Below are 27432 nucleotides of genomic sequence, written 5' to 3'. Positions count from 1 at the left end.
CCAAGCATGGACTATATGAATGGTTGGTAATGCCATTTGGGCTTACTAATGCGCCTAGTACGTTTATTGAAGACGTATTCCCTAAGGAGATTCCTGATGGACTACCTCCAATTCATGGGATCAAGCAACAGATTGACTTCATACCTAGAGCAGTGATACCCAATCGACCAACCTTCGAAGGCAAGTGGAGGAGTTGATGAAGAAGGGATACGTGAGAGAGAGCATGAGTCCGTGTGCCATACCAGTGAGACAAGAGGAGAGTCTTCGTAAGGCTAAGTGGAGGATGAGATTAATGAAGAAGGGTATCATCAGATTAGGATGAAAGAGGGCGATGAATGTCCAAGCATGGACTATATGCCGTTACTAATGTAGTACGTTTATTGAAGACGTATTCCCTAAGTTCCTGATGGACTACCTCCAATTCATGGGATCAAGCAACAGATTGACTTCATACCTAGAGCAGTGATACCCAATCGACCAGCCTATAGAAGTAATCCCAAGGAGACAAAGGAGCTTCGAAGGCAAGTGGAGGAGTTGATGAAGAAGGGATACGTGAGAGAGAGCATGAGTCCGTGTGCCATACCAGTGATTCTAGTGCCTAAGAAGGATGGGACATAGAGAATGTGCGTTGACTATCGAGTCATCAACAAAATCACTGTAAAGTATCGCTATCCTATACCTAGGTTAGATGATATGCTTGATGAGATGTATGGATCTTGTATCTTTTCAAAAATTGATTTGAAAAATGGGTATCATCAGATTAGGATGAAAGAGGGCGATGAATGGAAAACCGCTTTTAAAACCAAGCATGGACTATATGAATGGTTGGTAATGCCATTTGGGCTTACTAATGCGCCTAGTACGTTTATTGAAGACGTATTCCCTAAGGAGATTCCTGATGGACTACCTCCAATTCATGGGATCAAGCAACAGATTGACTTCATACCTAGAGCAGTGATACCCAATCGACCAACCTATATAAGTAATCCTAAGGAGACAAAGGAGCTTCGAAGGCAAGTGGAGGAGTTGATGAAGAAGGGATACGTGAGAGAGAGCATGAGTCTGTGTGCCGTACCAGTGATTCTAGTGCCTAAGAAGGATGGGACATAGAGAATATGCGTTGACTATCGAGTCGTCAACAAAATCATTATAAAGTATCGCTATCCTATACCTAGGTTAGATGATATGCTTGATGAGTTGTATGGATCTTGTATCTTTTCAAAAGTTGATTTGAAAAGTGGGTATCATCAGATTAGGATGAAAGAGGGCGATGAATGGAAAACCGCTTTTAAAACCAAGCATGGACTATATGAATGGTTGGTAATGCCATTTGGGCTTATTAATGTGCCTAGTACGTTTATGAGATTAATGAACCATGTCTTGTGTGTATTTATTGGCAAGTTTGTAGTCGTTTATTTTGATGATATTCTCATTTATAGTCGTAGTCTAGATGAGCATATAGGACATGTGCATGATGTTTTGCTTGTGCTTAGGAAAGAGAGGTTATTTGGTAATCTTAAGAAATGTTCCTTTTGCACTGATCAAGTTGTGTTCCTAGGATTTGTGGTTTCATCTAAGGGAATTAAGGTAAATGAGGAGAAGGTCAAGGCTACCCAAGAGTGGCCAACACCTAATTCTATGATCGAGGTTAGGAGTTTCCATGGTCTAGTTTTTATAGGAGATTTGTACGAGACTTTAGTATACTAGTGACACCACTAATTGAAGTTATTAAAAAGAATGTAGGATTTTGGTGGTGATACAAACCCCACCTATATCAAAAGTAGAACCTAATATCCAATTTTGATTCACTGCCCAAGATCGTTCAAAGTAATGGTAAAAGTAATGGATGGAACTAAGACCCTTTGTTTATAAAGAAACAAGAACCTTAGTTATTAAAAGATGTATGTCACACAATTTTAAAGATTAAGAATAAGCCTTGCAATTGATATGACAAGAGAGAATTAGAAAACAATACAAGATCTTGTATAGTTTTCAAAGAACAAAGTAAAGAAAAAATTCCTCTCATTTGATTAAATTGTGAACTTGGATAACAAAACTAATAATGATCTTTTTTCTAGGGCTGCCAAATACACTTATTTATAGAGACACAAAACTCTTTCCAACAAGTATAAGGTAACTAAAGCTTGGTGGAAAGAAAACAAAATAACTCCCTAAAACACTCCTAATTGTATTTGGCAAATATAGATTATTTAACTACTAATTAGGCAACACAAAAAAAGAAATATTCTCCTAACCTTATAAGGTAGGAAGAATTTAAGGAAAGACAACTAAAACAAATCCTAACTAAATAAAGACTATTATAATTTCGGTCAACTAAGGAAGAAGTTTAAATGAGTCAATTCTTGAATCTTTAGAAATCTTTTCTTGAAATCTTTTCTTGAAATCTTCTAGGATTTTTTTGAATATTCTTCATTCCAAAAATCTTTCTTGAAATCTTCTAGGATTTTTGTGAATATTCTTCATTCTCCAAAAATTTTTCTTGAAATCTTCTAGGATCTTCGTGAATATTCTTCATTCTCCAAAAATCTTTCTTGAAATCTTCTAGGATCTTCTTGAATATTCTTCATTAACTCCAAAAAATGAACAAACAAACTAAGTAGCTTTAAAATAGGAAATTAAGCTAACTAGCTTGTAATCTTCAGCATGCATCTCCAAAGGCCTAGAACGGTTTGAATCCACATGCTTGCTTATGTGATGTATATGTGGCTCCATTGTCATTTTTGGGTTCCAAGTCATCCTTAAGTCTCCATGCAACCTTTGAAGCCAAGAAGAATGAAGTTCCAGCAAATCCCAAGCCAAAGGGAGCATGGCACCTTCAATTTTGGCCCAAAACCACTTTTGGATATAGTCTTATTACATCCACCCAAGGTCCAAATGAATAGCTTGCTCCAATTGATCCAAAAGTGCAACTTTTAAAGTCCATCAATGGTCCAAACGTCCAAGCATCATTTTGATAAGCCCAAGTGAAGTTACAACCATCCATCACTCCATTTTGAAGCCCAAAAAGGTGTTCAAAGCCCAATTGAGAGAGTTGGACGAAATTGGATGAAAGAGAGCTTTGGTGAAGACAAGAGCCTACTTTTTATGGAATAATAGTAACATTTTGTCCTATTGCATTTATTTAAAGTATGGCATGGCTTATTTTGTGTGGTTTAGAGTGAATTAAAGGCTAGGGTAAACTAATTTATTAAAAGTCTATGTACACATATATCTTGCCGCCACTTACTCCCATATAAAGTGGTTACGCTTTGTAAAATGCAGTTTTTTTACTTTTGGAATGAAAACTTGAAGAAGCTTTATTGGCTCTCTTTCCTATTTCCTTTATCCAATCATTCTTGGCGGAAGATTGGTGGTGGAAGACCCCAAGGTTAGTGGGACTTTCCTTTATGCCTTGGTTACACTTTATGTTTCCTTAGAAATCCAAATTAGAGTGTGTATGTGTGTTAATCTTGATTATGGCAGACAGTTGCAATATAATTAATATTTCTGCCATTGCATTCTACTTGTAATTTGATTGCCTTACTCTACACCAATTGTGTACGTCCATAGCTTGAAAGAAAGTTCTTTGTGTTGTAATTATAATGAAATGAATTCGGTTGGATTTGAAGTTGATTTGGTTGGTTAAACTGTAAGAACAAAAAAACTGCTCATACCACATGAACAGTGAAAACAATTTTTGATTTTTGGTTTCTTGTTGCATGTTTGGTTGAATATGCACCATTATGATATGAAGAACAATGAATTCAAAGCTTGTTTGAACCTCTTCGCCCTTGCTTTTGTCATTGGACCTTCATAAAGCAAAAGATCATTTGACTTGCTTGGCACCTTGATTGCATCATTCCTCCCTTCCTCAAAATGATTTGTCCTCGAATCAATACCTTCATCAAAATCAAAAGGAGACAAATCAGCAACATTAAAAGTAGTACTAACACCATACTCACCAGGCAAATCAATCTTGTAGGCATTGTCATTAATGCGTCTTTGCGCATCTCCACGAGGTAATAACTTAGAACGTCTTTGAGTTGGAAAACGTTCTTTGCGCAAATGCACCCAAACCCAATCACCAGGTTCAAATACAACATGCACACGCCTTTTGTTAGCTTGCCTTGTGTATGTTTCATTCTTGTGTTCAAGATTAGCTCGCACTTTTTCATGCATTGCCTTCACAAATTCCGCCTTCTTTTTGCCATCTAGATTCACTTGTTCACTCATTGGTAAAGGAATTAAATCTAGAGGACTCAATGGAATAAAACCATAAACAATTTCAAAAGGGCAGAAATTAGTAGAAGAATGTACACTGCGATTATAAGCAAACTCAATATGTGGCAAGCAATCTTCCCAAGACTTCATATTATGCCTAACCATTGTTCTAAGTAATTGAGACAAAGTTCTATTAACAACTTCAGTTTGCCCATCAGTTTGTGGATGACAGGTGGTCGAAAACAAGAGTTTACTACCCAATTTACCCCACAAGGTTTTCCAAAAGTAACTTAAAAACTTAGCATCTCTATCACTCACGATTGTTTTAGGCATACCATGCAAATGCATAATTTCGTTAAAGAACGAGTTGGCAATATGTTGCGCATCATTAGTTTTATTACATGCTATGAAGTGAGCCATCTTAGAAAACCTATCCACAACAACATATATTGAATCATGCCCACGCCTAGTCCTAGGTAAACCAAGCACAAAATCCATGGAGATATCAATCCAAGGTGAACTAGGTATGGGTAGAGGTATATACAAACCGTGTGGTTTTTAACTTAGACTTAGTCTGTCTACACACAATACACTTATCACAAATTCTTGCAGCATCGGCTTTCATGTTAGGCCAATAAAAGTGATGATGTAAAACATCCAAAGTCTTAGTTACACCAAAGTGACCCATCAAGCCACCCTCATGTGCTTCACGTACAAGAAACTCATGCATGGAACAATTAGGTACACAAAACCTATTGTCCTTAAACAAGTACCCATCATGCCTATAAAACTTTTCAAAATCAACTTTCTCACATGCATGATAAACATTACTAAAATCATAATCATTCATATACAACTCTTTGATGTATTCAAATCCTAGCAAATTAATGGTGCATTTCCATCAAGACAATGCAACAGCACATAACCCCAATCATGGAAATTACTGTTCATATAGCACAACATCAATTTATTTTTCAATTTTAACCAATCAAATGAACTCCAAATCATACAAATTATAGATCATTGGAAAGACATTCAAAGAGCTTTCTAATGATATATAATAGCAATCACAACTCATTCAACAAGGCATTCAAAACTTGTCTCAAATTTTGCTGGCAAAAACTGAAAATTGCAAAATCATACACTGTGAACAATATCCGAGGCATACAACACACATTCGAATCTTCACACTTTGGATTTCAAGGGTAACAAGAAAATTAACCAAGGCATAAAGGAAAATTCCACCAACCTTGGGGTCTTCCACCACCAATGTTCCACCAAGAATGATTGTATAAAGGAAATGAGAAAAAAAGCCAACAAGCTTTCTTCAAAATTTAATTCAAAACCAAAACCAAAACTTTTACTAATGAAGATCCACACCCCTTTATATAGGAGGCATGGATGACAATGATACAATATTTCCCCAAAAAGTCAACTACAATGGCATGAATTAAACTAAGCCATTCATTCTAAACCAAGCCCATACATAGTAATTAACTAAAGACAAAAGTTAGTTGCTTTTTTCTTAACTTTAGGAATGATGTTTTCTAACTAAAACAACTAAATTCTAACTTAGTTCAAATGTAACTAAAACCCAATTTTGGGCTCTTTGGGCTTCTTAAAATGATGCTTGGAGTTTGGGCCATTAATAGACTTTAAAAGTTACACTTTTGGATCAATTGGAGCAAGCTATTCATTTGGACCTTGGGTGGATGTAATAGGACTATATCCAAAAGTGGTTTTGGGCCAAAATTGAAGGTGCAATGCTTCCTTTGGCTTGGGATTTGCTAGAACTTCATTCTTCTTGGCTTCAAAGGTTGCATGGAGACTTAAGGATGGCTTGGAATCCAAAAATGACAATGGAGCCATGTATACATCATCCTCCTTGGGTTGAGAGGGATTTGCTCTCAAATCCTCAAGATGGCTACCCTCCACTTGTTGACCATTCATAAACAAGCTCTCTTTCTTGACTTTTTTTCCCTTAGTAGCTTTATGAACTTGTTGTGGACTAAGAGGAGTTAAAGTGATAGTCTTGCCATTGAATTTACAGGAGTAAGTGTTCTTCTTGCCATCATGCTTCACTTCCCTATCAAATTGCCATGGTCTTCCCAACAACAAGTGACAAGCATCCATAGGAATTAGATCACACAAAATCTCATCACTATAATGCTTACCAATGGAGAAGGAAATAAGCACTTGTTTGGCTACTTGGAGGCTGGTCCCATTACTCAACCATTGGAGCTTGTATGGTTGAGGATGAGGTATGGTAGGTAATCCAAGTTTTTCCACTAAGGTAGATGAAGCTACATTTGCACAACTTCCACTATCTATAATTAAAGAACACACTTTATCTCTAATGGTGCACCTTGATTGGAAAATGTGGAGTCTTTGCTTTTCATAAGGAAGAGGCTTGATATGCAAAACCCTCCTAATAACTAGCAACTCTCCTTCATCAGCTCCTTGTAGAATTTCTTCTTCTTCCTTGTTGGCTTCATCACTTTCATGGGTAGAAACTTCACTTTCTTCTTCTTCTTGAAGAGACTCCTCAATTGCTTGTATCTCCATCAAGGATAAAACTCTCCTATTAGGGCATTTAGCTTAGAAGTGTCCATAGCCTTGGCATTTAAAGCACTTTTTGTTAGAGAGGTTAGTCTTCACCATATTAGGCTTGTCCTTAGCTGGTTCCACCATTTTTTCCTTGCCTTTCTCCTTGGAAGAAGAATCAACAGCATTTGTGTAGGATGGGGAACCTTTATGGAAGGTAGTTCCCTTGGTAAAAGATGTGCTTTTGTTAAATAATGTCCCTTCGGAGAATAACTTAGAAACCATGGGCTTCATGGCCTTCTTTTGCTTCTCCACTTTAATAGCCAACTTACACGCATCTTCAAAAGTGCAATATGGTTGCAACTCCACCATATGTGCAATGTCTTGATTCAATCCTCCAATAAATCTTGCAATGGTTTGCTCCTTTACTTTCGGAAGCTCACTCCTCATTAATAGCTTCTCAAACTCCCTTATGTAATGCTCTACTCCACCACTTCCTTGCTTAAGGGTGTGTAGCTTGAGGTAAACATCCTGTTTATGGTTGTTTGGAAGGAATCTTCTCTTCATAAGCTTCTTTAGTTTCTCCCAAGATCTCACTCTATCTTTACCATCCCTTTCCCTTTGCTTCTTAAGATTTTCCCACCACAAGGATGCATAATCCTTGAATTTCAAGTTGGCAAGTTTACATTTCTTCTCATCCAAATAGCCCTTATATTCAAAATCATCTGGACTCATGCTCCCTTCAAATTCTAGAATTTCAATCCTTAAACTCCTATCATCATCCTTTTCTCTCCTAGGTGGCCTCTCTTGTTCTTCCTCACTTGAATAATCATGAAGCATCAATTCCTCCCTATGATATCTAGGAGGAGGAGAGGAAGGTCTAATATGTCTTCTTGGTTGATGTAGTTGGGTTGGGTGAGGTGGAGGAGGGGGTATTTGGCTTTGTGTTGAAGTTTGGGGCTGTGATAAGGGTGCCCGACTTTGAGTGAGGGTCAAGTCTCTCATCAGTTGCATCATTTGATTCATTTGGTCCTTAATGGCCTTAAGTTCTCCTTTGACCTCTTCTTTTAATGCCATGTGGGCAAATTCCTAAGGATGAGGAGGTGAGGAGGATGAAGATGAAGTTCTCTTATGGGACATTTTTGGTAATGGCTAGTAGGTAAAGGTTAATGGTTATAAGTGTTTAAGGGTTGGGGGTGAGTATTGGTAAGTGTTTAGGTTAAGGAAGGTTTGTGTTTAAGGCAAATTAAGGTTATGTGGATTAACCTTGAACTATTGGATCTTCTCTCTCTAAAAATTATGTTCTCCCTTCTCTCTAAAAAAACCTCACTCCCCCCTTCCTTTTCCTTGTAGTTTCCTTTTTTCATTCTCGGCTAGATTGGTAACCTTCAGTTACCATCCTTCGATCTGGTGACCCTTGGTCACTGGCTCCTCCACCTCTTTCCGGTTGTTGCTTAAAGCTCATTTTCTTTATCAATGGCATTTTGTGTTTTAGTCTCAATCTACTTTTATTGAAGGTGTTGTTTCTAGTGTTTTACTCATTTAAGGCATTCCCGGTTTCAAACTCTTTCCAGTTCTGATTATCTTGTTTTCAGTTTCTGGTTCTTTCCTTCACTTTTTCAAGGTGTCTTCTTTGCTGTGGTGTTGTTGAAGTTTCCTCTCACTTGAAATTCAAATTTGGTGTTGGTGCATATCCATCACGACAATGCAACAATTCATAAACTCAAATCTGGAAATTAATGTTCATATGGCACAGCAGCACTTTGTCTTCCAATTTAACCAATCAAATTACCTCCAAAGCATACAAAGTATAGATCATTGGAAAAGTTATTCAAAGAGCTTTCTAATGGTATATTATAGCAATCACAACTCAACCAACAAGGTATTCAAAACTTGTTTCAAAGTTTGATGACAAAATCTGAAAATGGCAAAATCACACACTGTGAACAGTATCCCGGCATACAACACACATTCACACTTTGGATTTCAAGGGTAACAAGAAAGTTAACCAAGGCAGAAAGGAAATTTCCACCAACCTTGGGGTCTTCCACCACCAATTCTTCCACCAAGATGAATTGGATAAAGGAAAAAGCAACTAAAGAAAAGCTACAAAGCTTTACTTGAATATTTCATTATCAAAGAAGTCTAGCCTTTACAAGTGAAAATCCACTTTCATATACAAGAGCAAGTGGTGGCAAAAATTGGGCATTAATTTGACATGGAAGCTTTTCCCTTCATTTAAGCTTAACCATTCATTCAATACTAAGGCCATACCATATTAATTGAAGAAAACAACAAAAGGGAACAACTTTTCCCTAAAAGCTGGAACTATGTCCACCAACTAAAGTTACTTGCTTCCTTTTAGTTGCAATCCAACTAAATGGGTTTCATGGCATCTTGGACTCCATTTAAGTGATGGAGGGCTGCCTCATCTACTTGGGCTTCAAGTGGGCTTGTAGTTGGCTTCTTGGACTCATTTAAGTTTCCATTTCATTAAGGCCTTGGATGCAAGTAATGAGATTGCACCCAAAAGTAAAGTTGGGCCAAGGTGGAAAAAGCAATGAATCTTTGGGCTTGCATGAAGCTAATTCTTCATTCTCAATGGTGGCTTGAGCCAAATGGAGATTTGATAGAGACTTGGAAGCTAGGGTTGGAGAGGTAGCTGAAAATACATCAGGTGTTGTTTCTAGTGTTTGGCGCTCATCCCTCTTTGGTGCTTGCTACATTCTTCTTTTCCGTGGCAGAATCACCTTTCCTTTTTTTGGTTATTCTTCGTCTATTGTGCCTTTTGCAGGCTAATAGCATAGTTCTAGTAAGTCAAAATTCATCTTTTGTTTCTTTCCTCTCTCTTTCCTTAAACATCCTTATACCGTTTTAGTATGTCTTCTTCTGACTTGGAAAAGGCTACTGAAGCAAATCCTCTTGTTGCTAGTTCTTCGGCTTCCGCTGGAGAAGGGGTAAAGAAGTCTCCTTGGACCTCCCTTTTCTCCCCAAAGAAATCATGTACTAAGCTGGAATATTTTAAACCTAATGGTAAAGATGCTAAAGGGCGTGTGTGTGTTGCTCCTCCTCAAATAAATTGTGGAAGAGGGTGCAATAAAATGGAGAACATGTGCGGTAGGCTTTTTCCTTGGCAAAAGACTATCATTCTTGGTTGTTAAGAACTCTAGAGAAAATATGGGCTACTTATGACCTTACTGAGGTTATGACTTCCGGCCAAGAAGTGTTGATCCGAACCTAAATCCAATGGAAGGTCCTTGCTCGGTCCATAGTCCATCCAAGACTCCATCAAGTGCAATCCAATCAAGACCAATAGAAGAATACCAAGTCCAACCTCATCACTTGTTAAATTCTGCCCTACATGAAGTGTGGAGCCCAAAACCTTGTCTTGAGGAGAGGCAAGCACAAAACCAACCTATGTTCAAGTCCATTTCGTCCCTTCCTTCATTTTGGGTCCCAAGCCCACCTTTGGTCACTCATTTATCACTTGGATCCATTAAAAGTCCAACAAACCCAATGGAGTGCTTAATTAGCTCTAGATATTTTATTGTCTAATTATGCACTTTACTTATTGTTTGTGCTAGATTATGTTTAATTCAGTTTGTTAGTTGCCTTGGGTGAAGCTAAGTCAAAAAAGCTCAAAGAAAGAGGCAAGAGTTGACTTATCACATGGCTCTAGGAATTACTTCTTTTGGCAAGACAATTCATGACAATTTGGCCTTCCCTTGCCTAACATTCTTCTTTGGGATTAACATGAAGATTAGAGCCAAATGTCTTTGAAATGAGCTTGGAATGTAATGTAGCTTCATTTAGGTTTCATTTAATTGTAGTTTGAAACCTATTTAAACTATCCTTGGCTGATGTACGTTTTTTCACTTAGCTTGAATATTAAAGAAAGTCTTTCTTGCAATTGTTGCAATTTCTCTTTATCCAACTCTTGACCAAGGGGTTGGTGGTGATTCAAGGCTGGTGGGTTTCCCTTTAGGCCTTGGTTTATTGGTTAGATTGTTGTTTGTTTGTTCTTAATCTCATTTATTATCATTTTCTTCCTTGGCCAAAATCTCTCTTGAATTCTATTTGGCTGGAACTTATTCTTTTTCTATTGAGTTTAGTAGTTAAAGTTGTGCTTGGGATTGAACTTGCTTGATCATCCTAATATAGCTCACCTATTAGTTGAACTTGAACTAAAACCACATCAAGTGTTCATTCTTAGATTCCAAGATATGGATGGAGTTTTTAGAGCAGTGGAAGAGGGACAATTAACCATTGGAGGACAACCTTTTCTTGTTAGGAAATGGACTACAAACCTCCCCATGCTGATTAATGATGTAAAGAAGGTGGCTATTTGGGTTAGAATGTATAGCATTCCTCTTGAGTTTTGGACTCCAAAAGGTCTTAGCTACATAGCTAGTGCTATTGGAAACCCTCTTTATGTGGATTCTATCATTGAAGGAGGGACAAGGCTAGACTTTGCAAGGATATGCATTGAGATCAAAGTGGATGCGAAATACCCGGATTCCATTAGTTTAACTCTTCCGAATGGTGAAAGTATGGTGATAAATGTAGAGTATAGTTGGAAACCTCTAAAATGCAATGGTTGCCAATGCTTTAGACATTCCATAACCAACTATGCTTTTGCTTCTAAGCTTGAAGGTAGCTCTACATCTCGAAAAGTTTTGAAGGATAGGGTTGGTACGGTAGTGACTAAGAAACAATATGGGAAAGATAACATGATGCAAGTGGCAAAAGGATATGATAAGAAAGCCAAAGGCAAAGGTGTGAAGATACGAAATCTGACGGTAAACACTCATAAGAGTAGTAGATTCTTGGTGTTAGCCCCTATTGAGTCCCATGAGCAAGACAAAAGGAGCATAGTGATGCATGAGGAGGGGAACTCGAAGAAATCTATTGAAGATGTAAATTCAGAAGGAAAGGAAAAGGCAAATACAGCCAGCATATTTAAGAATTGTCAAGCCACAGTGGTAAATGGCCTCCACAAGTGGTATGGAGGATATGGAAAATGAGGACTTTCCAACAATAGTCCCATTTGGTGGTAAGCTAAAGGTGGATGAGATGGATCTTAGGAAGAAGGATGTGGACATGAAGAGTATGAACTTGGGGAAGAAATTGGCTAAGCTTAAGAAAGCAAATCCCCCTCCCTCATTATCCAAATGACCAAGGTTGCAAGCTGGAATATTAGGAGCCTTAATGCTCCTATCAAGCAAAGGGAGGTAAGACACTTCATTAAGAATAATAACATTGATTTAATGGCTGTGTTGGAAACAAAAGTAGGGAATGATGATTTAATTAGAGTGAATGCTAATATTTGGAAAGAGTGGGAGTATGACAATAATAATGATATACACCCCAATGGGAGGATTTGGGTAGGGTGGAATAAGGACACCATCAGATTAGACATTATAGAGAAGAACCCTCAATTTATTCATGGGGAGGCTTGGTTAGTTAAGGAGAACACTCATATAGCTATAACTATAGTATATGGGTTTAACCAACTGTTGGAAAGGAGAAGCCTTTGGAGGGAAATAACTAGGTACTCAAATCAGATGGGGAGGAAACCGTGGCTAATTATGGGCAATTTCAATGCAATTAGAGGTCCGAATGAGAAACTTGGAGGGGTGTCATGGGGAGATACATATTGCGATGACTTAAATAAGTGTTGTGGAGAGGCTAATCTAGATGTTCTTTGGTATATGGGAAATCAGCTCACTAGGAGTAATTGTAGTGAAAGGCATAGGAGGATAGCATGCAAGTTGGATAGAGCTCTTGTGAACGAACATTGGAAGGATGTTTTTACGGAATCATTAGCCATTTTTCTCAACCCTTCTATCTCTGATCATTCCCCGTGTATTGTGACTTGTGGCGGTTGTGAAGAGAGAAGAAAGGTCCCTTTTAAATTCTACAACATGTGGGCAAACCATAAAAGCTTCCTTAGTATTGTGAGGGAGGTTTGGAAATGGGATATTGAAGGCAGCCCTATGTATAATCTCATCAACAAACTTAAGAGATTAAAGGGTGAGTTAAGGAGGCTAAATAGGGATGGATTTTGGAGAATCTCAGAGAAGGTGGTAGAAGCAAAAGAAAGGCTGGAGGATGTTCAGAATAGGCTCTAAAACAACCCTTTTAATGAAGACTTGGCAAAGGAAGAAAAGACTTGGTTGGAGACTTACTCAAGACTTAGTGGAGCTGAAGAATCTTTGGCTCGCCAAAAAGCAAAGGTTTATTGGCTTCAAGAAGGTGATCAAAATACTAAATATTTCTTCAAATGTATCAAAGCTCGAAGGAGTGGGAAATCTATCAATGGTGTGTGCCTAGATGATGGGACGTTTGTGAGTGATATGGGAGATGTTAAGAAGGAATTTGTAAGCTATTTCAAGAAGGTCCTCAACTCCACAAATTCATGCAATTCTTATATTGAGGAAATTCAAAGGGTATTAACTTTTTGAATGGAGAATCAAGAAAAAGAGAACATAATCAAGGATGTGGAGGAGGATGAAATCAAAACCGTTATCTTTGCCATGGACAACAATAAAGCTCCGGGGCCGAATGGATATGGTGCTTTCTTCTTTAAAGTAGCTTGGGAGATTGTTGAGAGTGATGTGGTTAAAGCTATTAAGCACTTCTTCTCCTCGGGTCATCTTCTTAATGAGGTAAATTGTACTATCCTTGCTCTTGTCCCTAAGGTTGCTAACTCTTCAAGGTGTAAGGATTATAGGCCAATAGCTTGCTACAATACTATCTGCAAATGCATCTCAAAGATCCTTCCAAATCACCTAAAAGTCATCCTCCCAAAGTTCATTGATAAAGCCCAAAGAGCCTTTGTGGGTGGGCAGAATATTGGAGAGAATATTATGTTGTGTCAAGACCTTATGCACAACTACCATAAAGTGAGCAAAGATAAGAAGTATGCAATGAAGATTGATCTTTTGAAGGCATATGACACAGTTCATTGGGACTTCATTCTTGCAATTCTTGAAGCAATTGGTATTCATGATAAATACATTGGTTGGATTAAAAGTTACATCATAACTCCTTCTTTCTCTTTGGGAATAAATGGTGAATTAGTGGGTTTTTTCAAGAGCTCTCATGGTCTTAGACAAGGAGACCCTTTATCCCCTTACCTATTTGTCATGGCAATGGAGATCTTTTCCCGCATGCTTGGAGAGCTTAAGAACAATCCTTCTTTTGGCCATCATTAGAAATGTAAGAAGAACAATATAACTCACTTATGCTTTACCGATGACCTTTTATTGTCTTGTAGGGCAGATTATGATTCTATTGCTCTTATGAAAAGATCATTATCCCTTTTTCATAAATGGTCTGGGCTCTAAATTTGTTCAAAAAGCAACATTTTCCTTTCTGGGATTCCTCAAGAGGAAAAGATCAAGCTCTCGGTTTCTATCAATTTGGAGGTGGGAGAATTGCCTTTCAAGTGTCTAGGGGTACCAATAACTTCTTCAAAACTCAAAAGTAGTGATTGCAAGCTGCTCATTTATAAGATTGTGGGGCGTATTACCTCTTGGCGTAGCAAATTCTTATCTTATGCGGGTAGACTCTTACTTATTAAGGTTGTCCTATTTAGCATTCAAGTGTATTAGTCATCTATCTTTATTCTCCCTTCAAGTATCCATAAGGAGATAGATGGTATATTAAGGAATTTCCTTTGGAGTGGTGCTTCCATGGTTGGTAAAAAGGCCAAAGTTGCTTGGGATGAGGTGTGTGTTCCTAAAATGGAGGGTGGCTTAGGTATTATGAGAAGCAAATGTTGGAATAAAGCTACCATCATAAAGAATATGTGAAAGATTCTCCTTGACAGGAGGAATTCACTTTGGGTGGAATGGGTTAAGACCAACAAGCTAAGAGGTAAATGTTTTTGGGAAATCAAACCTAATAGTGAGAGTTCTTGGGTTTGGAGAAAGATATTAGGCCAAAGGGAAATAATGAAGACCAAGTTTAAGAAGATCATTGGCAATGGGGAAAACACCCTTCTTTGGCTTGACAATTGGCACCCCCATGGACCGTTATTAGATAAGTATGGTTCTCGAGTTATCTATGATTCAGGTATCCCTAAGAATGCTCAAGTAAAGGAAGTTATTGATGAGCATGGGTGGAAATGACCAGCGGCAAATTCATGTCACCTTATGGAGATAAAGGAAGCTCTCCCTTACTGCCCAATAGGTGGTAAGGACTCCTTAATATGGTCCCCTAAATCTAATGGCACCTTTTCTATCAAATCGACGTGGGAGGTAATTTGAAGTAGGAGAGAAAAGGTTACTTGGCACAACCTTGTATGGTTCAAAAGGCACTTTCTAAGACACTCCTTCATTGTGTGGTTGGGTATTGGAGGCAAACTTATGACAAGGGATAAATTAGTTAGAATCGGCCTTATCTCCCACAATTTATGCCCTTTGTGCAGTGAGGAATCGAAATGCATAGATCACCTCTTTTTTAGTGTGCTTTTAGCCTCCAAATCTGGAATGGAATGCTTATTCTTTGCCATCAACAACTCAATTCCATACCGTCGACCTCTTTGATTGCGAAATTGGTTAACAAATGGAAGGAGAATAATTTCAAGAATATTTTGAGTAAGTTATGCTTTGGTGCAACCGTCTACCACATTTGGAAGGTTAGGAATGATATTTGCTTTGGAAAAGATGGTTTACCAAAGGAGAGAGTTACAATGCTTATTAAAGATTGTGTTAGAATAAGGGTAACTTGCTTGAAGAAAGTTAACAAGTCTAGTGAAAATGTGTCAATTGCAAACAATTGGGGTATACCTCATGCAATATTTGAGTAAGCTTATGTTGGTTTCGGGCTTGTGATTGTTTTCCATGTAATGTGTTTGTTTATGTGTTGTTGCCTTGGTGCATTATGTACCAATGGTTGGATATTTGTGTTCTTGCTTTGGCATAACCTAGGGGCTTGTCCTAGGTATGCTTGTATTAGGCTTAATCTAGGGACTTGTCCTAGATAAGCCACTTGTATATCCATTTCTCTTTCGTATAAAATTTTACTTACCAAAAAAAAAATTAAGGTTCTGTGAACAGTAATATTGTAGTGAACAGTAAATTTTGTCGATGATCAGTTCCTCCGGGAAGTAGAAATCAGCCAACAAATCACACAAACAACCTAGGTTCTAATACCAAATGGTGCATTTCCATCAAGACAATGCGACAACACATAACCTCAATTCTAGAAATTACTGTTCATATGGCACAGCATCAATTTATCTTTCAATTTTAACCAATCAAATGAACTCCAAATCATACAAATTATAGATCATTGGAAAGGGCATTCAAAGAGCTTTCTAATTATGTATAATAGCAATCACAACTCATTCAACAAGGCATTCAAAACTTGTCTCAACTTTTGCTGGCAAAAACTGGAAATTGCAAAATCATACACTATGAACAGTATTTGAGGCATACAACACACATTCAAATCTTTACACTTTGGATTTCAAGGGTAACAAGAAAATTAACCAAGGCATAAAGGAAAGTTTTTTTTTTTGGTAAGTAATAATTTTATACCAAGAGAAAAGGATTTACAATGGCTTATCTAGGACAAAGCCCCTAGATTTAGCCTAATCATGCAATCCTAGGACAAACCCCTAGGTATTGCAAATAACACAAGAACAAAAGAACAAAAGCATTACATATAAACTCCAAATATCACCATTCATCAAAATAAAAAATCAGTCTACATGGACTACATGAAAATCGAAGGGGAGAAACCCCATTTGCTTGCAATGTATTCATTTCCTCTAGTCTTGCTTACCTTGTTCAAGCATGTCACCCGAACTCTAACACATTCCTTTATAAGCACCATTACTCTTTCCCTCGGTAGACCTTCTCTTCCAAAGCAAATGTCATTTCTAACCTTCCAAATATAATAGATGGCAGCACCGAAGCTTAACTTGCTCACAATGTTCTTAAAGTTGTCTTTCTTCCATTTTCTAGCCAAGTCCGTGACCAAGGAGATCCAAGGCTGGGGGAGAATTAGTTGATGACAAAGGTTAAGAATTTCATACCAAATTTGAGAACTAAAGCTGCAATTAAAGAAGAGATGCTCCATACTTTCCGGCTCCGCATTACACAAAGGACAAATATTGTGAGTGCCAATACCGATACTTAGTAATTTATCCTTTGTCATAAGTTTACCTCTTATACTCAGCCAAGTGATGAATGAATGCCTTGGGAAGTGCCTTTTGAACCACACAAGTTTGTGCCATGGTACCTTTTCTCTCCTAGTGCGAACTACCTCCTAAGCCGATTTGATGGAAAAGGTGCCATTGGTTTGAGGGGACCATATTAGAGTGTCCTCACCTCCCATTGGGCAGCAAGGAAGAGATTCCTTTATCTCCAAGAGGTGACATGAATTAGCCACCGGCCATTTCCACCTATTTCCGCCCACCACTTCTTTTACTAATGCATTTCTTGGTATGCCCGAATCATAAATGATCCGAGTACCAAATTTGTCCAGCAAAGGTCCAAAAGGGTGCCAATTGTCATGCCAAAGGAATGTGTTCTCTCCATTGCCGATGATCCTCTTGAAATTGTTCTTCATTTGTTCCCTAAGCCTTAGAATCTTTCTCCACATCCATGAACTCTCCCCATTTGGTTTTAACTCCCAAAAGCATTTACCTTTTAGCTTGTTTTCTTTGATCCAATCCACCCAAAGTGATGTACTCTTATCAGCAAGGATCTTCCACATGTGCTTGGTAACAGCTGCGGTATTCCATGATTTGCTCCTCATAATACCTAAACCACCCTCCTCTTTAGGGGTGCACACCTCATCCCATGCAACTTTTGCTTTTTTCCCATCCATTGATACACCACTCCAAAGGAACTTCCTTAAGATACCATCAATCTCCTTATGGACACTAGAGGGGAGAATGAATATGGAGGACCAATACACTTGGATGCTAAATAGGATTGCTTTTATGAGAGTGAGTCTTCCGGCATAGGATAAAGATTTGCTCCGCCAAGAGGAAATTCGCCCAACAATTTTATCAATGAGCTGCTTGCAATCACTGTTTTTGAGCTTTGAGGACTTGATTGGCACACTTAAATACTTAAACGGCAATTCTCCCACCGCCATGTTAATTGTTGCCGAGAGAGTAGTCTTTTGCTCCTTGGAAACTCCGGATAGGAAAATATTGCTTTTAGAGCAGTTCATTTGGAGTCCAGACCATTCATGGAAGAGAGAAAGAGTGTTCTTCATGAGAGAAATTGATTCAACATCCGCCCTACAAAACAACATTAGATCATCGGCAAAGCATAAGTGGGTGATATTGTTTTTCTTACATTTCCAATGATGGCTGAAAGAAGGATTGTTCTTGAGCTCCCCAAGCATTCAGGAGAGAACCTCCATAGCAATGACAAAAAGATAAGGGGAAATCGGGTCCCCTTGTCTTAGCCCATGTGAACTCTTAAAGAAGCCTATTAATTCACCATTAATCCCCAAGGAGAATGAAGGAGAGGTGATGCAGCCTTGAATCCAGCTTATAAATTTTCTGGGAATGCCTATAGCATCAAGAGTTGCCAAAATGAAATCCCACCGAACCGTATCAAAGGCTTTCTTTAAATCAATCTTCATGGCGCATTTCTTATCTTTGCTTGTTTTGTGATAGTTGTGCATGAGGTCTTGACAAAGCATTATATTTTCACCAATGTTCCTTCCACTCACAAAGGCTCCTTGGGCCTTATCAATAAAATTAGGGAAGATACCTTTGAGGCAATTGGTAAGGATTTTAGAAATGCATTTATAAATTGTGTTGCAACAAGCGATAGGCCTATAGTCCTTGCAAAAGGAAGGGTTTGCAACCTTAGGAACAAGGGCAAGAATAGTGCAATTTACCTCTTTAAGGAGGTGACCGGAGCTAAAGAAATGTTTGATAGCTTTGACTACATCACTCCCAACAATCTCCCAAGCTGCCTTGAAGAATAAAGCACCATAGCCATCCGGTCCAGGAGCTTTGTTGTTGTCCATGGCAAAGATTATGGATTTAATCTCATCCTCCTCCACATCCTTTGTCATAGTCTCCACATCTTGAGGCTTAATTTGGAAATTGACCAGCCTTTTAATCTCTTCAAAATTCAGTTTACAAGAATCCAAGGAGTTGAGGATCTTCTTGAAGTAACTAACAAACTCATTCTTGACATCACCCATGTTATTCACAAAGGTTCCATCTTCAAGGCATACACCATTTATGGAGTTTCTATTACTGCGGCCTTTAATGCATTTAAAGAAATACTTGGTGTTTTGGTCCCCCTCTTTGAGCCAATGGACTTTGGCCTTTTGACAAGCCAAAGATTCTTCTGCCATACTAAGTCTACTGTAATTTTCCAGCCAAGTCTTTTCTTCTTTAGCTAAATCTTCATCAAGTGGGTTGCTTTGGAGCCTCATTTGAATATTTTCAACCATATTTTTTGCTTCCAAAACCTGCTCGGAAATTTGCCAAAAACCACTTCTATTTAACTTCCTTAACTCTCCCTTCAAACCCTTGAGTTTGTTGACAAGATTAAACATGGGGCTGCCATTAAAATCCTCTTTCCAAGCCTCCTTTACAACATGTAGGAAGTTTTCATGATTCGCCCACATGTTGTAGAATTTGAATGGGACCTTTCTCCTCTCCACAATACTCCCACACGTCACAACACATGGGGAGTGATCTGAAATAATAGGATTGAGGAAATTAGCATAGGAATCCGGAAACACATCCCCCCAATGCTCATTGACAAGAGCTCTATCCAATTTGCAAGCTATCCTCCTTTGGCCTTCACTAGAATTACTCCAAGTGAGCTGGTTCCCCATATACCGCAAGTCATCTAAGTTAGCCTCTCTACAACAATTGTTTAAGTCTTCACAATAAGTATCTCCCCATGCAGCCCCTCCGATTTTTTCGTACGGCCCTCTAATTGCATTAAAATCCCCCATGATTAGCCAAGGCTTATGACCCAACTGATTTGAATGCTTACTAAGTTCCTTCCATAGACTTTTCCTTTCCAATGGTTGATTGAATCCATAGACTATGGATAAAGCCACATGAATATTCTCCTTCACTAACCAAGCATCACCATGAATGAATTGGGAGGCCTTCTCTTTGATGTCTATTCTGATTGCTTCTTTATTCCATCCTACCCAAATCCTTCCATTAGGGCACACCTCATTATTATTATCATATTCCCATTCCCTCCATATATTACGAGTCACACTAGTGATATTATGGGCTCCTACTTTAGTTTCTAAAACAGCCATGAAATCAATATTATTTTGCAAGATGAAATGTCTAACCTCTCTTTGTTTAATAGGGGCATTAAGGCCCCTAATATTCCAGCAAGCAACTTTTGTCATTTGGATGGGATGGGAGTGGAATTTTCTTTTCTTTGCTTTGCCGCTTTCTTCCCCAAGTTCCTACTTTTCAAATCAGCATCTTCTTTTCTAAAGTCCATCTCATCCACTCTTAGTTTCCCTCCAAAAGAAAGCATCATAGGAGAGGCAACTTGGTCCGAGTCATCCCCTCCATTTGCATTTTTAGTGCTGCTTTTGGAGCTTTCGTCATTCTCTTGAGCTTTCTCATTTGCTGCCGATGTAGTGTATTTCTTACCCTCCATTATGGCATCACTATCACCAGTGGAAATCCCATGCTTTCCTTCCTCAATCAGAATTATATTCTCCTTTCCAAGTTCTTGAGTCTCCTTTATAGTTAATGCAGAGAATCTATTATTCTTATGAGTTAGCAAAGTTTTCCCCTCCAGCTTTTGCACCTCCATCTTTCTACCTTTGGTTTTATTGTCAAAGTCTTTTGTTACTTGCTCTAGTTTGTCTTTCCCATTAAAGTTCACAGGGAGCACTCTTCCAGCCCCTTCCTTTGGAGTTTTCCGTGGGATAGAGACAACATTTTGCTTTGGTGCTAGAGAACAACTTGCTGTGGTGTGACCGAAACATTGACATCCCTTGCATTTAATAGGTTTCCATGTGTATTCCACTTGGATTATCACTGATTCTCCATTCGGCAAAGCTAAACATATTGAATCAGGACATTCCGCATCCACCTTTACCTCTATACAAATTCTTGCAAAGTCCAGCCTTGTCCCTTCTTCAGTTATGGAGTCCACATAGAGAGGATTTCCAATTGCACTTGCTATGTAGCTAAGACCTTTTGGGGTCCAAAATTCAAGAGGTATGCCATACAATCTAACCCAAATAGCAACCTTTTTGACATCATTGATTACCATTGGAAGATTTGTAGTCCATTTCCTAACAAGGAATGGCTGCCCTGCAATGGTTAGTTGTCCCTCTTCCACAGCTCTCATAACTCCATCAATGTCTTGAAACTTAAGGATAAAGACACCTTGGCCGGAGGTCATAACATCTTTGAGGCCAAACGAGGACCAATACCTCTCCAAAGCTCTTTTAACAATCAAGAATGATGGCCTTTTGCCAAGGAAGAAGCCCACCGCACATGAATTCCATCTAGTTGCTCCTTGCTCAGCTACTTCGGGAGGAGGTGCCACACAAATTCGCCCCAAGGTATCCTTCCCTTTAGGTTCAAAAAACTCCAGCTTCATAGAGGGTTTCCGAGGGGAGAAAAGGGAGTTCCATGAGCTTTTCTTTTCACCTTCTCCAGCTACTGCCGAGGGAGTGTTAGGGGAAAAAGTAGAAACCTTTTCAATGGCAAGGGGAACCAACCTGTTTTGGAGAAGAGAAGAAGTTGACAAATGAGGTGGTAAAGAAGGTTCCTTGTTATGCATGTCTTCAATCAAGTGGATATGCCAAGAAAGGAGAAAAAACAGCCTATGCTAGGCGCAGCAGTCAAAGATACACGGAAGAGACAATGCACAGCAGACTATGCAATGTCGAAAGAGGAAAGATCAGTTTTGGAAGAAAAGAAGACAGCTGTAGACTTCCAAAAAAAGGAAAGACCAAAGAAAGAGTAAAAAACTTTGAATATTTGAATTTTTTGGAGGGGTTTAGACACACCGAGGAAGGAAGGAGAGGAGGAACTAAGGTCACCGGAGCAATGCAAACTGAAAATACGAGAAAAAATAAAAACACAACATCATAGTAATAGGGGAAGAGGGAAGAGAATGGAAGAAAACACAGCTTGCATTACTAAAAGAACTAAAGCTAGAAACAAGAGGATGTCCGAATAGAGAAAAAACAGGAGAGAGGAGCTGCACGGAGGGAGGAGCCGGCGACCAAGGGGGTCTCCGGCCAAGGGTTGGTGCCGGAGTGGTCACCAACCTAAGGAAAGGTTGACAATGGGGTGGAGTTGTTGAAGGAAAAGGGTAAGGATTATAGAGAGAAGGGAGAGCATTTTCTCACTCTAACTTAGCCTTATAGTTGGATGGGGAACCCTGGCATAAAGGAAAGTTCCACCAACCTTGGGGTCTTCCACCACCAATCTTCCACCAAGAATGATTGGATAAAGGAAATGAGAAAAAAAGCCAATAAGCTTTCTTCAAAATTTCATTCAAAACCAAAACCAAAACTTTTACAAATGAAGTTCCACCCTTTTATATAGGAGGCATGGATGGCAATGATACAATATTTCCCACAAAAGTCAACTAAAATGGCATGAATTAAGCTAAGTCATTCATTCTAAACCAAGCCAATACATAGTAATTAACTAAAGACAAAAGTTAGTTGCTTTTTCCTTAACTTTAGGAATGATGTTTCCTAACTAAAACAACTTAATTCTAACTTAGTTCCAATGTAACTAAAACCCAATTTTGGGCTCTTTGGGCATCTCAAAATGACGCTTGGACATTTGGGCCATTGATGGACTTTAAAAGTTGCACTTTTGGATCAATTGGAGCAAGCTATTCATTTGGACCTTGGGTGGATGTAATAAGACTATATCCAAAAGTGGTTTTGGGCCAAAATTGAAGGTGCAATGCTTCCTTTGGCTTGGGATTTGCTAGAACTTCATTCTTCTTGGCTTCAAAGGTTGCATGGAGAATTAAGGATGGCTTGGAACCCAAAAATGACAATGGAGCCGCGTATACATCATTTGGCATCTAAAGTAGCAAGTAGAACATACCTTCGTGAAAGTGCATCGGCCACTATATTTTCTTTACCTTGCTTATATTTGATGACATAAGGAAATGACTCAATGAATTCACTCCACTTGGCATGTCACTTGTTAAGCTTGTTTTGTCCTTTCAAATGCTTCAAAGATTCATGATCAGTGTGTATCACAAACTCTTTAGGCCATAAATAATGTTGCCAGGTTTCCAAAGCTCGAACTAAAGCGTACATCTCCTTATCATAAGTTGGATACTTCAAGCTTGCACCATTCAACTTCTCACTAAAATAAGCAATTGTTCATCTATCCTGCATTAAAACAGCTCCAATTCCCAAACCTGAAGCATCACATTCAATCTCAAAAGTTTTAGAGAAATTAGGATGAGCAAGTAAAGGAGCCGAAATCAACTTATCCTTGAGCATATTAAATGCTCGTTCTTGTGCATCTCCCCATTTAAAACCAATACTCTTCTTGATCACCTCGGTTAATGGTGCGGCAATAGTACTAAAGTCCTTTACAAATCGCCTATAAAATCTAGCAAGGACATGAAAACTTCGAACATCACCAACACTATTAGGTGTAGGCCACTCCTTGATTGCCTTGACCATTTCTTCATCTACCTCAATTCCTTTTGCACTAACAACAAAGCCTAAGAAAACAAGCTTATTTGTGCAAAAATTACACTTTTTGAGGTTAGCAAACAAACACTCTTTACACAATACTTCCAAAACCATGCGCACATGCTCAATACGTTCTTCAAAAGATTTGCTATAAATGAGTATATCATCAAAGTAGACAACCACAAACTTTCCAATAAAAGGACGCAAAACGTGGTTCATTAATCTCATGAATGTGTTAGGTGCATTAGTTAAACCAAATGGCATGACTAACCACTCATACAAACCATATTTGGTCTTAAATACAGTTTTCCACTCATCTCCCTCTTTCATGCGAATTTGATGATAACCACTTTTCAAATCAATTTTAAAGAATATAATAGCCCCATGCAACTTATCAAGCATATCATCTAACCTAGGAATAGGATGATGATACTTTACCGTTATCTTGTTGACGACACGACAATCAACACACATTCACCAAGTGCCATCCTTTTTGGGTACAAGTAGAACGGGTACGGCACATGGGCTCATGCTTTCTCTAATGTAGCCTTTGCCCAAAAGTTCTTCAACTTGCTTTTGCAACTCTTTGGCTTCCTTGGGATTACACCTATATGCGGGTCTGTTTGGAATTGTAGAGCTGGGTATGAGATCAATTTGATGTTCAATCCCTCTAATTGGTGGTAAACCACTAGGGATTTCTTCGGGAAACACATCTTGAAAATCTTGTAAAAGAGACACAAAAGAACTAGGCAAAGAAGGGTTAAGGTCATTAGTGTTAAGACAAGATTCTTTATAAACAAGCATAAGAATAGATTACTTTAAAAGCAAAGCTTTTCTCACGTCTTTTCCTTTTGCATAAAAACTTGCTTTTCTCTCTTGCTTTTCCACTCTTGTTACACTCAACTCTCCTTTGGAATACACTTCACTCTTTTTTTCATTGGGCATCCTTTCATTAAACTCTCATTTTTCCACTCTTGACTCACACCTGTCATTGCTTTTCTCACAGCTCTCCTTTTTCTTGTGCGCCTTTTCTTTTTCATGCATACTCTCTCTTTCTCTTTTTATTGTTTTTTTCCCTTTCAAACTCTTCAATTCTTTGTCTAAGGACTTTTTGGTCCTCATACACTTCCTTGGGGGTTAAAGGTTTAAGGGTTATAGGGATATCATTAATTACAAAAGAGTATTTATTAGAAAACCCATTATGAAGAACCCTTCTATCATATTGCCAAGGTCGCCCCAAAAGAATGTGACTTGCTTGCATAGGCACTACATCACACAACACTTCATCTTCATACTTGCCTATGGAAAATGCCACCCTTACTTGTTTATTTACCTTCACCTCTCCACAATCATTCAACTGTTGTAACATGTATGGTCTAGGATGTTTTAAAGTAGGTAAATGCAATTTTTCAACTAGCATGGTACTTGCTACATTAGTGCAACTACCCCCATCAATAATCAAACAACATACCTTATCTTACACTTTACATCTAGTGTGGAAGATGTTCTCACGTTGCACCTCATCCTCCATCTTGGCTTGCAAATTCATGACTCGCCTTGCAACTAGTAATTTTCCATGCATAGGACTTTGCAAAGTCTCATCTTCAATTGCATCCTTAAGCTCGGGCATCTCCAAGTCATTAACATCCTTGCTTTCGCTTACCACTTCTCCACCTCTTATGGTCATAGTACGCTTGTTTGGACAATTTGAGGAGATATGTCCATAACCCAAACACTTAAAGCATTGTACTTCATGTGTTTTCTTGGTTTGATTTTCATTATTTTCCTTACCCTTGGCATTCCCCCTTCCTTTGCACCTTTATTATTTTCAAACTTTGGCTTATTGAAGGTCTTTTCTCCACCCTTCCAATTCGACCTCCATGATGTGCTAGGAACAGCTGAATTGCTCTTTGTACCTTTAGACTTCAATTGCCCTTCAATCTTGATGGCCATATGCAACATATCTTCCATGTCGACATAGTGATGTAACTCCACTAAGTCGACTATGTTTCTATTCAATCCATGCAAAAACCTGGCCATTGTTGCCTCACGGTCCTCTTCAATATTTGCTCTAATCATGGCAACCTCCATTGCTTGATAATATTCTTCAACACTCTTAGAGCCTTGTACTAGATTTTGGAGTTTTTTGTACAATTCTCTATAGTAGTGTGATTGAACAAAACGCTTGCGCATGATGGTCTTCATTTCATCCCAAGTTTCAATTGGTTGTTCACGGTTCCTCCTTCTACTAGTCACCAATTGGTCCCACCAAACAAGTGCATAATTACTGAACTCTACAGCGGCTAACTTTACTTTCTTTTCTTCGGAGTAGTTATGACATTCGAAGATGAATTCCACCTTTTTCTCCCACTCCAAGTATGCCTCGACGTCACTCTTGCCTTGGAAGCTTGGAATTTTCATCTTTATGCTTCCCAAGTTGCCATCTACCTTGGTACGCCCATTCCTTCCCGAATTGGATGTCTAATCATCATCGTCTTGTTCATGTCTCCCACAAGTTCTAAAAGTGTTTGTACTTTGCTCCCCATGATGGCTTGACTCCAAATTGTCAAGTCGGTCCACCACATCTCCAATTTTGGATGCCATGTCTAGTTTCATCCTTTCCATCATTTGTTGAATGGACTTCATGAAAATTTTCAGATCGAGTGCTCCTTCCCCTTCTTGAGACATGGTTCAGAACCTACAAATCAAAGTTAGAATGGAAATAGAAAGAATCTCACAAAATGCTCCCTCACGTGTTTAACTCTCAATTGATGGCACTCACGCTCATATTTCACTTGATTTTAGGCTTTTCCGCTCTAATGAGCGCACCACTAGGCTTTTACCTCTCAATTTCCTTAAACTCGGTTCTTATACAACTAATAAGTCCTTTATATATTGTTTCCATCTACTCACCAATATCAATGCAAACTTAAATTGAACCTTTAAAATTTGAAGCAACACACCATTCCAAGAAAAATAAGAAATTAAGCAAGTGAACAAAACTTGACTTAAGAATAATGAAAACCCAATTTAAGGCTGTAAGGAAAAAGAAAAAACGTTAGCAACAGAAAATAACTACTAAAGAACCAACTCAAGAACTTTGAATGATTCCACCAAACAGAATTTTAACAAATATATATATATATATATATATATATATATATATATATATATATATATATATATATATATATATATATATCTTTTTATGAGAATGTGAAAACAAGAATTCAACTCACAATCATAAGATTCAAATCAAGTTAGGAACTTTGGGTTGTCCCAATTGTATCGTGCATAATTTTTTTTCTCTTTTTTTTTTTTTATAATAGATGTTGATGTATTTTCGGCTACCTCTCCAACCCTAGCTTCCAAGTCTTTATCAAGTCTCCATTTGGCTCAAGCCACCATTGAGAATGAAGAATTAGCTCCATGCAAGCCCAAAGATTCATTGCTTTTTCCACATTGGCCCAACTTTACTTTTGGGTGTAATCTCATTACTTGCATCCAAGGCCTTAATGAAATAGCAACTTAAATGGAGCCCAAGATGCCATGAAGCCCATTTAGTTGGATTACAACTAAATGGGAAGAAAATAACTTTAGTTGGTGGACATAGTTCCACCTTTTAAGGAAAAGTTGTTCCCTTTTGTTAGTTTATTCATTAATGTAGTATGGCCTTAGTTTAAATGAATGGTTGAGCTTAAATGAAGGGCAAAGCTTCCATGTCAAATTAATTGCCCCATTTTTGCCACCATATGCACTTGTATATGAAGTAAATTTTCACTTGTAAAAAGGTTAGACTTCTTGATAATGAAATATTCAAGTAAAGCTTTGTAGCTTTTCTTTAGTTGCCTTTTCCTTTATCCAATTCATCTTGGAGGAAGAATTGGTGGTGGAAGACCCCAAGGTTGGTGGAAATTTCCTTTATGCCTTGGTTATCTTTCTTGTTACCCTTGAAATCCAAAGTGTGAATATGTGTTGTATGCACGGATACTGTTC

General features: G+C 38.4%; 1 pseudogene; it reads right to left on the bottom strand.

The window, feature by feature from the left end:
- Positions 1-3741: 3741 nt before the first annotated feature.
- Positions 3742-25866, bottom strand: LOC123193111 (annotated as a pseudogene).
- Between the last annotated feature and the right edge of the window lie 1566 nt (positions 25867-27432).

Source organism: Mangifera indica, chromosome 12 (genome assembly GCF_011075055.1).
Source record: "Mangifera indica cultivar Alphonso chromosome 12, CATAS_Mindica_2.1, whole genome shotgun sequence".
In the NCBI taxonomy this organism is placed as follows: Eukaryota; Viridiplantae; Streptophyta; class Magnoliopsida; order Sapindales; family Anacardiaceae; genus Mangifera; species Mangifera indica.
This window is presented reverse-complemented; position numbering and strand designations above follow the sequence as displayed.